The sequence below is a fragment of the Rhinolophus ferrumequinum genome, chromosome 3 (assembly GCF_004115265.2).
Source record: "Rhinolophus ferrumequinum isolate MPI-CBG mRhiFer1 chromosome 3, mRhiFer1_v1.p, whole genome shotgun sequence".
In the NCBI taxonomy this organism is placed as follows: domain Eukaryota; kingdom Metazoa; phylum Chordata; class Mammalia; order Chiroptera; family Rhinolophidae; genus Rhinolophus; species Rhinolophus ferrumequinum.
Genome location: NC_046286.1, coordinates 56,910,847 through 56,932,253, shown reverse-complemented (window position 1 = coordinate 56,932,253; position 21,407 = coordinate 56,910,847). Strand labels below are relative to the sequence as shown.

General features: G+C 34.1%; 1 pseudogene; it reads right to left on the bottom strand.

The window, feature by feature from the left end:
* Nucleotides 1-1,451: 1,451 nt before the first annotated feature.
* Nucleotides 1,452-5,301, bottom strand: LOC117020670 (actin-related protein 2/3 complex subunit 2-like; annotated as a pseudogene).
* Between the last annotated feature and the right edge of the window lie 16,106 nt (nt 5,302-21,407).

Below are 21,407 nucleotides of genomic sequence, written 5' to 3'. Positions count from 1 at the left end.
GTGATATCCATAAAATAATTGGCTGGAATTTCTGATTGGGATTATGTTGAATCTATACATCAAATTGGGAAGAACTGACATCTTGGAAAAATTGAGTTCTTCTCAATATGAACATGGAATCCTCTGCATGAGCATGGAGGATCTATCCATTTATTTTGATCTTCAGTTCTCTTTATCAGAATTTTATAGTTCTCCCATATAGGTCTTGTACATATACTACATTTGTTATATTTACACCTAAATATTTCATGTTTTTGGTGCTAATGCAAATTATTGTGTTCTTAATTTCAAATTCCAAGTGTTCATTACTGGCATATAGTCAAGTGATTCATTTGTGTATATTAACCCCGCATCCTCCACCTTGCTATATAGTTGCTTATTGGTTCAAGGAGTGTTTTCGGTTGATCCTTTGGATTTTTCTATGTACACAATTTTTTTTTGAACAAAGGGTTTTATTTCTTCTCTTTCAAACTGTATACCTTTTATGTCCTTTATTTTTCTTATTATATTAAGTAGGGCTTCTAGTACAATGTTAAATAAGAGTCATAAGAGGGGACATCCTTGCCTTTTTTTCAATTTTAGGGAGAAAGCATCTAATCTCTTACCATTAAGTATGATGTTAGCTGTAGGTTATCTTGTAGGGTGTCTTTATCAAGTTGAGGAAATTCCCCTGTATTCCTAGTATGATGAAAATTTTTATCATGAATGAGTGTTGAATTTGCCAAATGCCTTCTTTTGGCATTTATTGATTTTTATCATGTGATTTGTTTTTCTTTAGTTTGTTGATAAGATAGATTACATTAATCAATTTTCTAACATTGAAATTGCCGTCCATACCTGAAATAAATCCCAATAATTATAGTGTATAATTATTTTATACATTATTGGATTCTATTTGCATTTATATATATATATACACACACACACACACACATATATATATATACATATATATACATATATATATATATATATATATATATATATATATATGTATATATATATATATGGAGAGAGAGAGCTAGAGAGAAGGAAAAATTTTTCTTTATTAATGACCTCAACCATATTTCTTTAGATGCAGAAGTTTTGAACTCAAATACTTAGGAGAAAACAGCTTATTTTAAGCTGCAAGTCATTACCATTACCAGTGACATATTGCAAAGCACAACAGTTTAGAAAGAGGGTGGAAGGGAAGAGGAGTGAGGGAGGGAAGATAAAGAAAAGGAATTAAGTTGATCAAGTGGAATTTCTTTTTTTAATTCTTCAGAATTGTGAAGACCTTGCAAGCACAGCTCATTTCTGCAGATTATTTACCAAACATGTACAAAATGAAACCAAAATAGAGAATCCCTTAAGAACCTGAAGAGGTTCAACATTAAAAGCTAAGATTATCCAGTAGAAAGTGTTCCAGCCTTCAAGTGCCAGCCATTTCCTCTTCCTGTTCCCAAGAGTTAGTGGGATGAAAATGTCTTTCCAGTGATTGTTGTTTTCATTTCCTTCTTCTCGGCATTAGGGCCTGCAAAGTTCAACACACTCAGCAAGTTGGATGTTTTTGCCTGCCTACCTGTGTGAATATAGGCCTTAGAGCATTTGATATGGCAGTACAGGTAGTCCCAGAATGTGTGGGTCAGGAAGATGGTGTCTGGAGCACTGGACATGATGTGGGCAGGGAACAGCAAGAAGGTAATATAACCAGTGTTGTCACTCATAGCAGCACCAATGTCTTTCGGCCGCAGAGGAGGTTCCCTAGGGCTAAAGAGGACCTGTGGGGCTGTGTGGCTGGCTCTGCATCCTTCTTTGAACTCCTGCATGAACACCTTTCCAATTACTGTGTCATGGTCTTCCTTAAACGCTGTGCTGAAGACTAGTGACTCTGTCCTTTTTAGACTCAACATATATGGTCTCATCATCCCCATAATGGATAACTACCCTGTTCTCTCCTTCCTTGCCCTCCTCCTGGAACTGAAAGTATTTCTCAAAGACAGAGAAAAAACAATTTCCTTCAACATGCCAGCCTGATGTACAATGGAATTCTTGGATGCAGGCAGATTTTCAAGGTCCTATAGCAAAGAGACATTATATCTTGATTCTGGATTTTCCAAGAAACTCCTGTAGACTCTCTTTATTAATTAATCAGCACCATGTGCCTGAAGTTCACCACAGAATTCCAAAGAAATACTGACCATTGCTTTTATTTTGTCCTCAGTAGTAACTGAATATGATAGAGGACTTCATCAAAATCTGCAGATGTTACAATACTTCTACTGCTTCTGGTTTGTTTCCGGCGGCCACGTTCTTGAACTTGAGCCTGAGTATCTCTCCCATGATGCGGTTGTCCCTTCCAGCAGGATCGTGTAGGCAGCTGGCCTCAGGTGACTGAACCTGCCTGGCAAGCTGCTGCCACCACCGCCTCACCGGCCTATTTGCTAATACCGGGGGTGCCAAAAAAATGTATACACATGACTTATATTCATCTTTCGTTATCAGTATATATTGAGCATTACAATTTTAATACAGTGTTTTCCTTTCTTAATATGTGTATACATTTTTTTGTCACCTTCTGTATTTTGGTGATGATTTTTATATCGATGTTTATGAAAGATTTTAGTCAGTAGTTTCCTTTTAAGTAATGTCTCTCTCTAGTTTACATTTTGAATTAATGCCAGGCTCATGCAAAGAGTTAGGAAGTGTTGCCTCTGCTTCTATTTTCTGGAGGACAAGATAGAGAACAGATTTAACTTTTTCCTTAAATGTTTGACAGCATTTATTTATGATGAAACTATCTGGCCCTTCTCCTTTCTGTCTGGGAAGATTAATAGTTGTTGATTAAATTCCTTTAATAGATATAGACCTATTCAGATTATCTATTTCTCTTTGTATGAGTTTTGGTAGATTGTGTCTTTCAACAAATTGGTCCATTTTATCTTATCAAAGTTGTGATTATAGCATTGTCTATAATATTCCTTTAGTCTTTGATATCCTTTTAATGTGCATGGGATCAGTAGTGATTACAACCTTTTCATTTATGATAGTAATAATTTGTTTTCCTTAGTTATCACATCTAGAAATTTATCAATTTTGTTATCATTTCAATAATCAACATTTTGTTTTCACTTATCTATTAATTTTGTATTTTCAATTTCAATAATTTCTGATCTAATTCTTATTTTATTTTCCAGTTACTTTGGATTAAATTTTCTCTACTTTTTCTAGTTTCCTAAGACTAAAAGTTAAATTATTAATTTTAGAACTTTCTTTTCTAAATATGAATCCAATGTCATAAATTTCCATATTGCTTTCACTGTATCCCACATTTTTTGATTATTTGTATTTACATTTTTTATTTAATTCAAAATATATTAAAAAATTTTTTTTGACACTTCTTTCACCCATGTGTTATTTCAAAGTGCCTTGTTTAATCTTCATATATTTTAGGATTTTCCAGATATCTTTCTATTATTGATAGAATTCCATTATGATTTAATTTCATTGTAATATGAGAGTATAATTTGTATAATTTCTATTCTAAAATTTGATAATTTGGGGGGATGGCTCTAAATGTGGTCTATCTTGGTGAATGTTCCATGAGAGCTTAAGAATAATGTGTATTCTGAAGCTGTTAGATAAAGTAGTCTACTGATGTAAACTATTTCCTGTTGATTGACGGTTTTGTTGATTTCAATTAGGTCCTTAGTGATTTTCTGCCTGCTGGATCTGTCCATTTCTGATAGAGAAGTGTTGAAATCTACACCTATAGTAGTGAATTTATCTATTTATCCTTGCATTTCCAACAATTTTTACTTTTATATCTTGATCTCTTTTTCAGTCACATACATGTTAAGGATCAATATGTCTTCTTGCTGAATTGACCGTACGTCATTAAGTAATAAAGCTATTTATTCCTGATAACTTTTCTTACGCTGAAGTCTGCTCTGTCTGAAATTAATATAGCTACTCATATCTTCTTTTGATTAGTGTTAGTGAAGTATATTCTTCTCCATTCATTTACTTTTAATTTATAATATATGTCTTTATATTTAAAGTCAGTTTCTTGTAGACAACATATAGTTTTGCCTTGTTTTCCAATCCAGTCTAACAATCTGTGTTTTTTACCTGGGGTATTTACCACTGATATTTAAAGAAGTTACTGCTATGTTGGATTAATATATATCATATGTGTTACTGTTTTCTACTTGTTGCCCTTGTTCTTTGTTTTGATTTTTGTCTTCCACACATTTTTATGGCTTTTGTGGTTTTATTTGAAAATTTTATATGATTCAAATTTTCCCTCCTTTCTTAACATATCAGTTATATATCTTTTATTACTTTTTTAGTGGTTCCTCTAAATATTGCAATATACATTTACAACTAATTTGAGGCCACCTTCAAACCATATCATATTACTTCAAAGGCAGTGTGAGTTCCTTATAATAACAAATTAGAAAATAGTCCTAATTTCTCTCTTCCATCCTTTGCATCATTGTATCAATCCTCTTATTCATTTCACTTACACATAAGTGTGCATTTACATATATATATATATACATATATATGTGCACTTACATATATATGTGTGTGTGTGTATATATATATACACACACACACACACACACACACACACACACACACACACACACACATATATTGAAATACAGTATTTTGTACTGGTATCTATTGGATCAATTAAGACAAATGAAAGTTTTTATTTTACCTTAACGTGTTCCTTCTTCTGTGTTCTTCCTTTATTTGTATAGATCTGAGTTTCTGACCTATATCTTTTTCCAGCTCTTTAAAGAACAAACAAATACACAAAACAACTCCCATGACTCTCCATGACAAGGAAAGGCTCCTAGTCAAAGTGTTTGATGCTAGGGTTATGAAGACTTGCAGTTTTAATAACCTGGATCTAGATTAGCAAGAAGGGTCAAATTAGAAAAAAAAAAAACAAACAAAGAAACAAACAAACAATAAAACTTCATTTCTTAGTTTAGTTTTAAGTTTGGCTATATTTTCTGCTACAGGCTAGCTGGGTTACACATGAGGAAAGAACTATTCTTTTGTTTCAGAAAACTCCTTAATTGTAAATTTGCAATTAAGATGAGGAAACATAGAAAAAAAAAAAGCAAACATGTTCTGTCAATTAAATTAACAGGTATATTGGAAGTTTTAAGAAAATCTAGTAATTTGGAGGCCACCAATGAGAACTTGTCTATGGAGGAATAGTTTCAAGAATATGCATTCCTGATGTCTAATATTGGATTTTTAAGTTGGGTACTATTCTGTGCTTTACTTACCCTCCATTATTCATAAAACTTCAGTGAAATTATGTTGTCCTTCAAAACAGTATTATTGATAATTTGGTGAATAAAGGAAGAAAGGTAAACACTGCTTTTAGCAGACCTTAGGAGGTGAGATAGTAAGAGGAGAACAATAATTAAGGATATTTCAGAAATTTGGAGTGTTGGTGACAGGGACAACTCTCTTAAACTCTCATCATCCCAACAATAACGTCATAGTCCATTTTCTCAGAAACATTAAGGTAGGGGGGTTTGGGAATATAAGCACTAGTTTTATTTGGGTATTAAAAGAAAGGATGCTTAGAGAATGCAGAAGGATTTGAGGTAAACTGAGTAACTACTTTTTATATAATAATTGTCAAGAATTTAGGAGGCATTTAATAGTTTTTTGTATTTTTCAGAAACTGAATAGGTTTCGGTACATAACTATTAGAAATGTTAGTCTAATATAAGAAACTGATAAGTATAAAATTTACAATAGTTCAATATAAAATATAAAAATATATTTATAATGATAATATATTTAATTCTGGATATCTCTGTGTGACTCAGGATTGATGTGCAGTAAAAAATCTGCTGTATTGGACAAGCTTGGGTAAATTCCAATTACTGATTACTGGAAGGCCGGTTTATTATGGAATAGATATCAAAATGAAAACTGGGGTTAAAGAGGAATATTTTTCTAATCATGTGAAGATTACTGTTGGAAGAATAGATATTAATTAAATTTCTAAGAGAAAGAGAAAGAGAAAGGAGATATGGTCTGATAACAAATCATCTCTTATATCAACCATTGGCAGGATAAGTAAGGCCACCAAAACAAATGAAATCTTAACCCTTAAGCTTAGAGAATCAACATGATGTTGCTATAAAGCCAAAGAGGATTAAGTTTGAAGATGGTGTGAGTAATTAATCACGATAAAGTTCTGGAAAGAACCCAAAGATACCTAAGATTGAGAATGTGTGAAGATATGAAGGTAGCGGGTATATAAAATTTTTAAGAAAAAGGATGCTGTTGAAAAAATCCATAAATAATAGTACCTTGTAGGAAAAATGAGATCTAGCCTGCCTAGCTATTTCTTTTAGGATTGGTTACATCTGAGTATAATTTTGAGTTCACAAGAAAGAGCTACTAGAAATTTAGAAAATAAAGCCAAGTGATCCTCAAATCCCTCTGCGAAGTTCAGAAGGCTGCCAGTTTCCTCATTTAATTTCACTGGAGTTTTATGCCATTGGATAGAATTTTATACAAGTGTGTGTGTGTGTGTGTGTGCGCGCGCGCGCCTGTGCATGTGTTTTGTATACACACACACACTAGAGAATGGTATGAAAACTTGAATCAACTGTAGAGGAAAAGCATAAAGAATTATTAGTGTTTTTAAAACATAACTTTTGAAAAACAGTATTTTTAGATTGGTCCACAATGTTGATTAAATAAAAGGCATATCTCTGTGTAAAATGTATCACAATTCTATAAATCATTCTCAAACTTTTCCTGTCTGATAAAAGTCTTGGGAGATACTTTAGTTTACACTGCCCTTGACAGTCACAATAAATTTAGAAATTTCAGTCTAGTTTTTGAAATAAAAAAATAGGACTTTGTCTATTTTTGGCCTGGTGAGAACTATTTATGACTAATTTGTATATTTGTAAATTATTCTTTACTGTGAAAGGTTTTATGAAAATCCAAAAATGTTTAAAGCAAACATATAAATCAAGCTTTATCCAGTGAAAAACAAGGTATTTGTCATTATATGTTTTGCCTTTATTTTCTTTGTGGAAATCATAGAGGTCAGGAAAACTAATTAGTGAAAGGTTAGTTCAGTTCTTTCACCTGCTGGCTTTTGATTAATCTCTTCTAAAGTACTCCATAAGCACTCAGATTACTCAATCAGAAGTGTAAAAAACGTTGTTTTTAAATTCCAAGCAGTCTACAACTCTGAGATTAATGGGTGTGAAATACATTTAAGTTTACTCAATTAACAAAAAAGGTATTCTAAAATACTAAAGTTCTCATTTCATTACTGTTAATTTTACTGATAAAGACAAAAACTACAGGTATAAAATAAGCTTTTAAGTTCCATAAGAGAATTAAAATCAGAATTGCTACATTCCAATGCAGTCTCCTTTCTATCACTGGAATACTACTACTACTACTAAATCCTCAAAAAGGAAAGGTTAAGGCTTTGAAGTTTGTGAGGCAGTTTCTATGAAGCTGTTATTCACATAAATTTCAGAGTATAAAAAGAAGTTACCGTACATTTTAAAACCCATTTCTGTATGTTTTTATAATTCAGATATTAGAAGTTTATAAGTGATATTCCTTAAGATTCCTTAAAATGATATTCCTTAAAATTCCTTAGATTGAGAGCAAAAAGATAGAAAATTTTGTAATAAGTCTATTTTCCATTTCCTCATGGTGTTCTTTAAACAAAGCCATGCAAACTAGTCTTCAACTTGTATGGAATCTTCTTTAGGTATTAGAAACTATTTTTAGAACAATTTATTACATTATTTATTTATTTATTTTTAATTTGCTACATTTCCTTGGACTTAATTTGTACAAAGTTTTCATTTTTGTCTGGGATACATGTAGAGTGTGTGTGTGTGTGTGTGTGTGTGTGTGTGTATGAAAGAAAATGAAATAAACACCAAATGTGTTCGAAATACAAGACTTCTGTATTATAATCACCCGTGAACAACTGAATTGCTTTCACTGAATAGGTATTAAAGGACTTTATTCAGTGAAACCCTGTAAAGTCCATTATGGATTGCACCTCTGACTAACATAGCCCTACTGAGAAGAGACCCGGATGTCCCACTGAAGTGCATCTTGGAGAAAGCTCCCCATTAGGTAAAGTCAAACTTTCCCTCTGCAGATGTATGAACTTAGAATCATGCTGACTTAAATGAACAGCCAGATAAATGATAATAAATGAACACTGATGATCATATAGATATGAAACAAATGCAAATAAGGTCAGAAGCTCTAAGAACACTACCAAAATATGTATGATACTTATTTTCATTGTAATTGGGTCTGGGACTCGTTTCTAGGCAAGAGTAACTACTGCATCCTATTGTGACCCACATTCAGTAGCACAGACTCCTGTTTTACATCCTCTGACTTGTGTATTTGACACACGATGATTTTGTATGGATTTGACAAAACCACAAAACTACAAAGGTTGAATCTATTACTTTTTTTTAAAGGAGATTTATTACCTTAAACCAAAAACATCCTTGCTAAAATAGGGGCACTGCACACAGCAGCATTTTGTTTGATTAGCAGACTATCTGGCTCTGGATAGCACTGATCTCTCTTAAACATGCGTGAAAAATTGTCATGGCTGCCATCTCCATAACTTGGACAATACAGAAGTGGTGGTCTGAAGGGAAGTTGACATATTGTATATGTAGTCCTTATTTGCAGAATTGGGGCAGACTGTCACTCAAGGGAGCCCCCAGCTACTTGTTATTGTTCAATACAATCATGAGATACATTTCTGCCTTTAGCTATTACTAAATGAGCAGGTAGGATAAGATTAGCAAGTGACTCATTGAAATCAGTACCAAGTTTTAGAATAGCTTATTAGTGCCTCCCATGAGTATAGAAGCAGAGAACCAAGTCACATCCAAAGAGCTACAGGAGAACTATTAATATCCTTTTAATCACTTTAATAAATCTCCTCCCTGTCATACAGGGAATTCAGACATACCATTCTAAACAATTAAGGAGAAATATGCCTCATATGTATATGGAGAAATGTGTATGTAAACATATGTTCCCTAAACAGATACGTTACTAGAGTTGCCTTTGCAAAAGACACTGTTCTACCTCTTCTTTACTGGAATATTTCCTGGAAAATGGATGTTTACATTCATTCATTCATTCATTCAGCAAACATTGATTGAATGCCAACTCTGTCATCTGCACTGTTCTAGGCATTTAAGGATAGATCAGTGAACAATACAGACTAACTTATTTGTTCCCATAATGCCTACATTCTAGTGGGTTGGCGTGGGTTGTGATGAGGATACAGACAATAACCCAAATAAATGAATACATGTGCCTGACATTTCACATGTTGAAAAAGTCTCTGGAGGAAAATACAATAGAAAGGTGGAATAGAGTTGTACACAGGCAGAATGAGAGTAAGCAAATGGGAGACCGTTAACTAGGAGGTGAAGTTAGATGACATTTAGGGTGTGACAAACTTTAGTGTTTACTTGGGAGAAATGAGAGGTCATTGGAGGATTTTGAGCACAGGAATGTTTTTCTATTTTAATGGTATCAATTTAAGTAATTTGTTAAAATACACTACAAAAAGGGAAAGGGTAAATTTAGGCATCCTGTTGGAGTAATTATTATGGTAATTTAGGCCAGAGATGATGGTAGTTTGGGCGAGGTGGTGGCGATGTAGGTGTTGAGAATCGGTTTTATCCTGAGTATGTTTTGAGGCATGATAACAGTATTTCTTTGCCTTTGTTTGAATTTCTCAGGTCACTAGAGATTAGTACATTTATTTTTTAGTGGAGATTTATGATTGCCTCCCCTACTCCCTATAGTAATTTCCTATTGCTGCATACTACATTGCCACAAAGTTCACAACTTGAACCAAAATAAATTTACTATCTTATTATTTCTGTGGGTCAGGAGGACCCAAAGCTGGCTAGCGAGGTCTTCTGTTCAAGGTCTTAACAGCAGGAAATCACAGTACTGGCCAGTGAGGATTCATCTGGAGGCTTCATGAGGGAACTATCTACTTCTTAGCTCCCTCAAGTTGATGGATAAATTCAGTTTCATTTCATTGTAAAAATGAAGTACCTGTTTTCTTGCTGCCTGTTGGCTAAGGACCACTCTTAGCTCCTTGGGTCCTGGGCATGTGCCCTCCCACTCCCAGGCAGTTCACGACATGGATATTTGCTGTTCAAGGCCAAAGAGAAAAATTTTCCTTTCTTCAAATATCTTCCTTAAGGAAGGGACAAGTCCACTTTAATCATTTTTTGATTATGACAAGCCTACCCAGGATAATCTTCCTTTTGATTAACTTGAAGTCAACTGATTTGAGGTATTAATTACATCTGCAAACCCCTTCATTTTTATGATAAAATATAACCTAATCATGGGAGTGAATTGTTATAAGCAGTTTTACCCATATTCAAGGGAACTTGTAAACCATTTGGTGCTGAACTTGGGGCCATCTTAGAATTATCCCTACCACTCTCTCCAAAAGAAAATGTAAACAGCCTCTGAGTATAAATGATGCCACAATACATGATTTTTACCTACTTGGCTTAGGACATTCAGTTTCATCAGAGATCGTGTCCCTTAAACTTATTTCTAATACTCCCTATTACACATGAGTGTATAAAACCTATTAATTACTGTTAGCGTGAAATAATTTCAACCATTTTATAACCAGAGCATATAAAATGGAAAATCTCATGCATGTGCTCTCAGAAAAACAAAACTAAAGGACTAAGAAACTGATTTCCCATAAATGCCTGATTTATAGTCAACTGATAATCTTGGAATTTCTGAAATGATACTGAATTGGTCAGGGGTTGCCTCATATCAGCCTTTGGAAGTTTTGCTTATGGTTTCCAGAGGCATGGACAAGAAATGCCCCAGGTCATGCTGGTCTTACAGAATAGGCTGACTCCAGCTTTGATAGTATGACTGGACCCATTTTGTCTGCTTGCGGAATTTTCAACACTGGTCTCCATTTGTTTTTGATTTTAACAGATTCTAACTGAATACCTCCCTCTTTTCATTCCTTGCCCATAAATAGAGCCTAACCCAAATCATCAACAGATTTACCTGGAGCTTGCTAAAGTTTACCTGTCCTGAATTGCAATTCCTCTGCTATTCCCAAATAAACTCTTCTTTTTTATAATTTTGAGCTTGCCTCAGTTTACCTCTTTATTTAGGCTGACATTGGTCATTGCTCATAGCCACCAATGTTTAGGAGAATAGAGATTTAGAAGGCCTAAACATGTTCCAAGTCTGTCTACACTGCTGCCCCATATCCCCAAGGATGTGACACATCAGCAAAGTTATGGAACAGATGTCGCCTAGTATTACTGGCCTGGAGCACTCAAGTAGCGATGCTGCGCTCCTGTCATCGGAGCCACAATTACTACTCACTAACACAGTGATCTCTGGATAAGCTATGCCCACACGGTATGCCTCGTGGACCTCAGCGGGCACTTGGCAAAGTCCAACGGAAATGCCTGGGCCTACATTATGAACACGGGGTCAGTCCTCTCCCACACAGGACTGGGCCCCTTGCAAACCAGAAGGCATTCATGTTTCTCAGTGTCTCTGATTCTTTGACTTTTCATCTCTTGCACAAAGTGAATTTATTCCCTGACTATAGGACACGGATTTATAAAACTAAAATTAAGCTATTTCCTTTTCCTGAAAGAAACACAAAAAGCAATTTATCTCAAAGACAATCTTTACCATCATAACCCTGCAATCAAAATCAATACAGTCAATGTTTTTTGGATGATAATGCTAAATAGCTTTGATTTTTATGAAAGATTATATCAGTCAACATTTTTATTCTTTTACATATTTTCCAAATTTTAGAAGCTTTTCTTCTTGTTATCTATACATGCTCCCTTTTATTACACTGTCTAAAGTATCAGATGTGATACAAGTATAATTCCAAGCTGATTGTCTAAGGGGTAAGATACGGATTTTAAAAGGACCTCACAAGCTTTCAGACTCACAATATACATAATATTGTATTTTCATATATACTTATAGAAAGCACACTTTTCTGGGCATTGTACTAAAAACTTAATAAGTATGATGTAATTTAATGCTATTTAGTAATCAAATCTTTTTAGAGGGAGATACGCTTACGAACTTGCTCTTACAGATGCAGAAAGAAAGCACATGAAGATTAAATTACCTAGAAAGCCATCCAGTTAGCTTTTTGTAGAGCTAGAGTATATGATCCTGGTCACTGCACTCTGACGCTTCTCTGGTCACTGAGAGAATTAATGACAAACCAGCAGTACTGTAATCAGTAACTCCTGGATTCAAGGTTCCTTAAGATGAATATGAAAGAAAAAATGAAGGTAGAACATGGAAATCCTACAGGAAAAGGAGAAAAAGAGAAAACAAAATCCCCTTACCTAATCACCTTTTGTAGGGGATCTTTCTACGTTCCAGAAACTCTAATGCTTCTGGAGCAGTTTCACTTTATGCTAGAAAGATATTTGTTTGACAACCTCTGTGAAAACTCAGTGATAGAGATCACCTCATGGTTTATTTATTTATTTATTTATTTGTGATGTATTCATGATTCATTAGCTACTTTGACCAGAAAGTCGCTTGCTGTGACACTACATATTTCCTTCCAAGAGATAAGTTGACACATTTTAGCAAGCACATATGTTAATATCTCATATTTTGTAAGTTTGTTACTCTTCCACTCAGAATTTTTTGTTATTGTTTTATTTATATATGTATGAATGTATTTACCACAAGCATGTGTTATACACACACACACACACACACACACACTCACACATAAATCCATATATATATACACACAATATGTATCTGTTATATCTGCTTTGTCCCCCAAATGTATATGTTATGACTTTCTTTTTGTAGGGCAGTGGTGACTGTGCCTGCCTTATCAGCAATTACAACGCAAAGAAACAGACCATTGTCCACAGGAATTCTATTCTAATCTAGACTCATTGTCTTAACCCCCTGTGATACAAACCAATTTATAGTTTCAAGTGATGGTTCAGTGATATTGAGAGAATCAATAAGAAGTTGCAGAATGCTTGAGAAATTTGCTTCCTGGTGTCTTTTGGCAGGATTCAAATGCAAAGGATACAAGGATACTAGGACACAAAGGAATGCGTCTAGACTGCTTAACTATTATATTATAAAGTAATACAGTTAGAATTACATTTGTACTCAGTGTTGTTTACTGATGAGAGTAATAATATCAAAAATAATCCAGTGACAAAGACCTGAGTACACAGAAATTCCAGTTACCATTGACTTACTTTGCTTTTCATCAGGACACCACACAGCTCCATGATGATGGCTGCCAGTTGTCTTCCCAGCATATATATCATCATCAGAAATTTCTTTGTTTATCAGTTATTATTCACATTTTAAGGTGGGAAAGTAAGAATTCTACTTTGTGTCATCTTGAAATTTCCAAAGCATTATTAAATAAAGATCAATTCTTAAAGCTGAGGTAATTTGAAACACATGTAGAGCATGGCATGACTAAGAGTATGCCCTCTTGTTGAGAAATATCTTGTGTAATGTAATCCCACCACATCCCAAACAGTGATTTGCAAATAATGGTTGAACTGTAGTGCCAGCCTGATTGATTAAAGATGAGTAACATCAATACGACACCTTCTGATTTAAGGTAAATTAAAAGTTGTAGGCATACAGACAGAGGAGCAGAACACTATTTCACAGCTATCTCTTCAAAGGGTTCTCACATTTATTATATAAATTGCTTTTTAAAGTACACTTCTGAAGTAAAAAAAGAAATAATAATAATAATATTTGTCCACATTTTTCAGAAGAAAAATAAAAGACTGGAATTCAGTCAGGTTAGAATGTTTATCCAAGATGACATAAATGTTAGAACTGTCCATAGAATCCATATATTCTGATTCCATATCAAGCGTTGATTATACTATATTGTGCTTTCAAAAACAGATTCAATTATTGATACGATAGTACACTCAATAAATCAAGACATTCAGTAAATATTTAAATAATATTGCCAGACACACTTACAGGTTTTGTGTTTACATAAATGATAAAACAAAATCCTTACCCTCATGGAACTGTAATAACATTCTTGAGGGGAAAACAGGTAATGAACACAAAATAGCCTGAATATGTACATTAAAAAGAAAAAATAGAACATAACACAAACTGATTGTTATATTTCATGCTTTAAAAAAACTACTTCAGCTCATCTCCCCTTCTAGATTTTAATTTTGCTGATTTTTATAGAAAAATCTCCCCAAAGTGTTAAATACAGTTACTGGGAAATGATTATTTTTCATACCTGATGTTTTTTCCTCTGAAAGGAGTTTTGCTAGTATAATTGGTAGTGTCTCTCTGCCTTTTTTACTTCAGTTCAGAAATGGTGTTCTGATGGATCATATTTGGTAAGTACATTTGGTATAACCACCTTTTTCTTCTTGAAGATCAGTGGTCTGCAAGATGCTAGCTAGCATTCCCGTGGTCCTTCAGAGGAAGGCCTTCCAGAACAACCTAGGACTGAGCCTGTGTATGAGTCTGAGATTTGGTTAGGAGACTCATCTGGCCAATAGATACAAAGCCACATTATCTACTTTAGCGTTCAGAATTAGTAAAGATGCAATTTTGGTTCTGTATCCACTATCTCCTTTGTTTTATTTCTCAACTTGTTCAGAAGCCAAGTGGGAAAGAAAATGCTATGGGGGTGGGGGACTAAGGTACTTCCGTGTCTGTTTAGTTGTCTTTGTTTCTTTCATCCCTTTGACTCTTGCTCCTGTTCTACTAGGGTTTTCATCAGCATCCATTATTAACATAGCTCTTGTTAAAGTCAATGAATTCCGCAATACAAAATCCATGTTGCACTGAACACAGTTGCTTACTTCCTACTTCTTAAAACACTATCTATTTACTTTCTTAGACAGCTGCCATACTTACCTGGTTTTCTTCTACCTCACTGGACACTATTTCTCAATTTCCTGTGCTGATCCTTATTCTCTACTTTGAGGTATGAGTTTCCTTAGGACTCAGTCTTTGATTCTCTTTTCTACTCTATTTAGATTTACTCTGCAACTGATGCCATCAGTCACAAGGCTTTAAATCCTAACTTTATACAGTGATTATTCCAAATTACTATCTTTGACACTGACTCTCCCCTGAATTTTGGGCTTGAACCCAAATGTTACTTGTCTTCTCTACTAGGCATCTCAAAAGTATCTCGAAACCTTACTTTTTTCCACCCCTACAACTCAAACCTGACTATCCTTTAATGATTCTATTTCAGTAAATTACAAAACCATCTACCCAGGTATTTAGAATAAAAACCATGGATCTCTCTCTTTACATTAAGCCTCATCCAACAAGCAGAAAGTCTGCTGACTCTACTTTTAAAATGCATCCAACTTTGAACACTTCTCATCACCTCTAAGCCTATATCCTACTTCCAAGGAACAGTTATCTTTTAATAACTGAACTCCCATTCTGGCTCCATGAGAGGCTATTCTCTACAGAGAAGCTGAACCAAGCCTTCAGATTATAATTCAAATTATTCCATTACTCAAGCTTCCACTGACTTCCCTTTATACTCAGAATGTCACCAAAGACCTACCTATGGCCTCCTGCCATGTCAAACTTTGTGATCTTGCCCCAGGATTACTCTCTGACTACTCTATTATGTTATTGAAAGTGTTCACCGCTTTCGAGCCATACTGACCTCCTTTCTGTTTCCTGAATAGGCCAAGCATGGCTCCATCTCAGGGCCTTTGCAAACAAGAATGCTCCTTTACCCCAACGCTTATTCACTTTACTCAAGGTCTGAACATATGTGACCTCCAAAGAGAGATTTATCTATCCAGCTAGCTAATGTATCTACCTCTAGAATATAAGATCTGTGCAGGCAAGTAATTTGTGTTTATTCATTTCTGTATATCCAGGGTCTAAAATAGTGGCTGGCACATAGCAGGTGTACAATAAATACTTCTTGAATAAATACATAAGGGGATCCTCCAATCATGTAAACTGTAAATAACATGAAAAAGAAAAAAGTGAAAAAGGGTTAATGAAAAATAATAGGTTACAGAACTAGCCTTGAAATATCAGATGTATTATCACACACACATACACACACACACACACACACACACACACATATACAGAGTACTAGGAATTTTTTTCTTTTTTTGGTTTATCCAACATAATTTCAAATCCATAATATTTCTAGTCTTTTGCTTCTTGTTATTAAAGGAAACACCACATTCTAAGCTCAGTCCCACAAAGTTGTTACAACTATCTGCATTTATATAGTTTATAAACAATTGAAGACAGAGCCTGGATACATTTATTCCAAACTTATGCTCCCTTCAATGTCTGACCAAAAGTTCTTTGTATTTCATAATAACGTAAGTTCCTTTAATATTAGATAATCCACTTGAGAAAATTTTACCTATGAACTATTCAGATAAGTATAAGCATCAGAGTAGAATTGGGTTGATAATACTGTTATGACATAATGATAGAATGGTGAAACAACAGAATAAAAACAACAATAAGAAAATGAAGGAACAATACTGAGAACATGTTCTGCTTTGTGACCATTGTCATACGGCTGACAAATAAGATAGTGAGGTTTTTTTTTTCTCCTCTTCAAAATGATGGCAATATTGCTATCAGGAGTTTAGTGCACAATGGCTTGCCTAAGTATAGAATAAAGCAGAGAAATACCTGGAATTAAAGGTGGTGAGGGAGCTTTAGCAACATGGCAGATTGACCAGTGGTAAACTTTACGTGGCAAACCCACCTGACAGCCAGAGGACTGCAAAGAGAGGATGCACATGGCTCTTTGTTATCTAAAGTATTTTAGAATGATTTAGGTAGAAGATGAGCTTAAAAACATGAATTTCACTACTAGTTTATTTGAGAAAACTTGCCTTACATAACATTGGATCTTAAGTAAATTGACATACTTTTATATCTTCTCTCTATATTTTTTCTTTAACCTTTCACATAATTTTGATAAGGTTTTCTCATTCATCAGATATTCCTGATATCCCTAATATCTGATATCCCTAATATGTGTGTATATATATATATGCACATATGTGTATATATATATATGCACATATATGCACATATATATACATATGTATATATGTGTATATATATATGGGAGGGTGTGTGTGTGTGTGTCAATTTTCATCTAGCTTCATACTATTCCTCAAATTTTATGTTTTGTAAATACATTTACAGTATTATTTAAGAATATTCTATTCTGCTTTGAAAAATAAGAAAAGCAAACATACTAGGTTGATAGATAAAACTAAGTATAGAAGAAGATTGAGATGTGCTAGACATAAATAATGTAAGTAGACCATATACCTATTGAATATTTGCAGAAAGGATAAAAGACCAAGAAGTAACAAATATTCATGACACATTTACATGGGACATATGGAACACAGGATAATAATGACACAATAAAACACGGGAGTCACATAGACACTCAATATTTATGTGTGACTCCCACTCTGGCCATGCTGATTCTGTTCCCAAGTGCCCTTTACCCTAAAACACTCGTAGCTGATCAACAGGTATTTTTCCCCCCTGGGTGTCACTCGCATAGAAAGTGTATATTAGCTCCAGGCACTCTCTATCTGCTAAGCCCCCTTTTCAACCTCACCATCAGAGAAGATGGCTTAAGTGTGACGGGGGGGAGACAGGACATATGAACAAGGCTGGTGACACAAAGATCCAGGTAGCAGGCCACTTCTACTACATGTGGACACTGTTCTGAGTATGTTACCTTATCCTTTCTCCTTCCCCTGGATTTTTTGTTGTTGCTGTTGTTGCTATACCTTTTAAGTTCATTCACAAAACTGTGCAATGAAAGACCCTCTCAAATGATAATCAACTGCAATGTCACCTGTCATTTGTCATTATCTTAGATTTGTTACTGCAACTTTGATGGTGCCCTCCACAGGACAAGAATATAAGAAAACTAATCTTAATAAAGTGAAATCAATCACTTAAATCATCTAGTAAGTCCAAGGAAGTATTTTTCAATGCAAAAATGAAATATGTTTGCTTTGACAAGTATATATTTTCTTTCCAATTAAATAATATTCATATTATAGCATAGTGGTATTTAATAGGCTGGCTCAGTTCTAGGAAAACTAATACATTTAACAGAAGGATAGATCAGGACACACTGTGAGAGAAAGGAAATCACAAATGGCCCAAGGTACTGACTACATTAACTGAAGTTAGCAACCAAGAACAGATTATTTTAAAATATAGAATGATAAAGTTTTTGTTCAAAAAATTGTAAGTATGCATATGTGTTACACTTATATCTATAAACTATAGCAAGATTTAGATTAATATCACCCAAAACTACATTTTACTATTTAGCTAAACAAGGTTGGGGGCAGATTGGGAAGATGAATGATAGTTATAAAGGGTAGAAATGCCAATTTCATGATAAGAAAGAAGGGAGCACACTTTAGATTGTGATATGCTAATGATTTAAGACATTTAAAAACAGATGGAGATGTTTCTCAACCAAGGGCCAGAATCAAAATAATAATAATAATAATAATAATAATAATAATAATAAATAAAAATAAAGGGGACAAAAACAATAAAGAAAGAGAACAAGAAAGAAGGAGAGAAAAACAGAATGGAGGGAGGGATGCCGGGAGGGGAAGGGAAGATTCAAACAGCAAAGCACTTCTAAGACGTGCATTCTGAGAAGCAGGGAGGGAGGGAGTGATGAAAGGATGGAGGACAGGACAGAAGGTGGAAGGAAAGAAGAGAAAGGAAGGGAAATGAAGGGAAGGGAAGGAGGGAGGAGAGAGGAAAGGAAGGGAAAGGAAGAAGGGAGTGGAGAGAGGAAAAAAAAATAAAGACTGCAGATGTTGTGTACCTTGGTGTGACTGCTTTTGACTCTAAAAGCCTGAAGAGATCTATGGATACATCCTTAATTTTGCTTGAGTGACTAATGAGTTTAACCTGACTCTCTACTTGATTACATTTAAAACTATAAATTGTAATTCGATTTTTTTCCCCTGCTCAGGTGATAAGATACAGATAGTGTCAAACACTACTGTATTTTGAATGTTTAAGGGACTGATTTTTTTGGTTAAATTACCCAGGACCTCTGCTTTTTCCCTCCTGCATCCTGATGTCTGCCTTTGGGCCATTTCACTGCTCTTCAACACCTCCACCTCTGTGAGTAAAGTGTTAGAGAGGGAAATTAAACCAATATCCTGTGCTTTGGATAAAAGGAAGAACAGGATAAAAGTTATTAGTAGAAAATTAAGTTTGGGTAATAAATAAGAAATTTAATTATCCTGAATTGTTCTTTCTCTATTTCTATAAGAAGGGAGCTGAGAAATTCTTGCATTGGTATTTTCTTCACTTTTCTACATATTTTCTCCAAAATCAATCATTTTAGTAGAGAGACTGAGAATGGATTAACCATTCCACCAACCTGGATTGCATTTACTGCTTCACTGCTATGAGATATGTGGCCTTGGAAATTTATGTGAACGTTGTAATTCTCAGTTTTCTCTAAACATACTGTGATAAATACAGCTCTACTAAAGGGGTTGAAACATATTAGGGCCTAACACGTTAGAAACGTTCCTTCTTCACTTTTCTTCTTTATATAAGTAAAAAGAGGAAATTTAATATTTTACCATCTTTAGAATATTACTTTTTCAAAACAATTCTTAAGGATGAGACTGTATTTTTATGACTCCTACTACTCTATGCTCGTTTAGTAACTTGGGAGACTCTATGGCATAATTCACACAAAATTTTTTTTTTTTAAAACAACTTTTTGAGGTTCTGTATCATGGGTTAAGCCTGTTTCACATAGAGGCAATATAAAAGGAGGCTTTCTTTTCAAAGTCTATGACAAAAAATGCATTTTCCATGAAACAGAAAGTGAGTACCTAGAAAAAACACAATGTATGATATAAATACTCTATTTTTTAAAAAGTTCACATTCTGATGCATACTTTTATGCTGTGTTACAATTTTTTAATTTTGTTAAACTGCAGGTTTATTGTTTAGAGTTTTAATTTAACAATATTATTAAAAATATTGACCACAAATCAAATTTTAATGTATCATATATAATTCCCAGGCATTTAAATGTATTTTCTCTTGCTGCCATAATAAATTACCATAAATTGAACAGCTTAAAACAACATCAATTATTATCTTACAGTTCTGTAGGTCAGAAGTCCTACACCAGTGTCACTAGGCTAAAATTAAGGTTTAATCAGGGCTGTATTCCTTTCCAGCAACTTTAGGGGAGAATGAGTTTCCTCAGTCATTCACAGCTGTGGCAGACTGCAGTTTCTTGTGGTTGTAGAACTGAGGTTCCTATTAGCCTTCTTGGCTGTCAGCTAGTGACTGACTACCAAAATGCTTTCACTTTAGGGTGACATTCTTACATGAATCCTTTCCATGTGTTTTCCTATGGCTATATCTTTTAAAAAAATAAATAAATAACAGTTCATTACTTCTTTTCTAGTTTTAAATAACAGTTCAGTGGACATAGAATTTATATCCATAATTTTATAGACTTTTATTAAATAATAACTAAAAATTCCGTTAAAATTATTCAACTTTGGAAATAAGGCAAATAACCTCAAAGTTTTCCTCATTAAATGAGAAGCCACCCCTGCCATAATTCATTTGAATTTCCACTGTTCGCCTTGTGAGTAAAATAGAAATGCATTTCTGAGGTCCCATTTTTTAATCAACAATTGTATATTGACTACCCACATGAGATAACAGATAACAATGACTGATTTTTTAATGATATTATATATAACTTACAAATTGTGTCTTCTGATAAACTCTAGATGAATATGAATAATAACTTAAAAATAATGATTTACTTATAAATTTAATATCATAACAATGCTCCATTATAAGAAAAATAAATACATTTGTGTGTGTCAGTGTGTGTGTGTGTGTGTGTGTGTGTGTGTTTTCTTCTGTTTAGTGAGAAAAATTAACAATGACTTACAGTTTATATTTCTGAAGCATATCTTCCTTTTCTAGGTAGAAATACTTTTTTTTTCCTTTTTAATAGACATGTAAGTAAAATAATCCAAAGTATTGTAGAAGAAGGGTAAATTACTTTGGGAATAACTCCCTGATTATATTTTTCCTTAGAATGATGAAAGTACTTCCATCAGGTCCTTCCATTTTGGCTTCTTCTCTTTTTTTGACGGGGGCAGGGGGGGCAGGTGTGTGGAATAGGAAGTTGATGTGAACCATTCCATATATCTCCCCTCATTTATTAAGTGTGAAATTAGACCAAACGT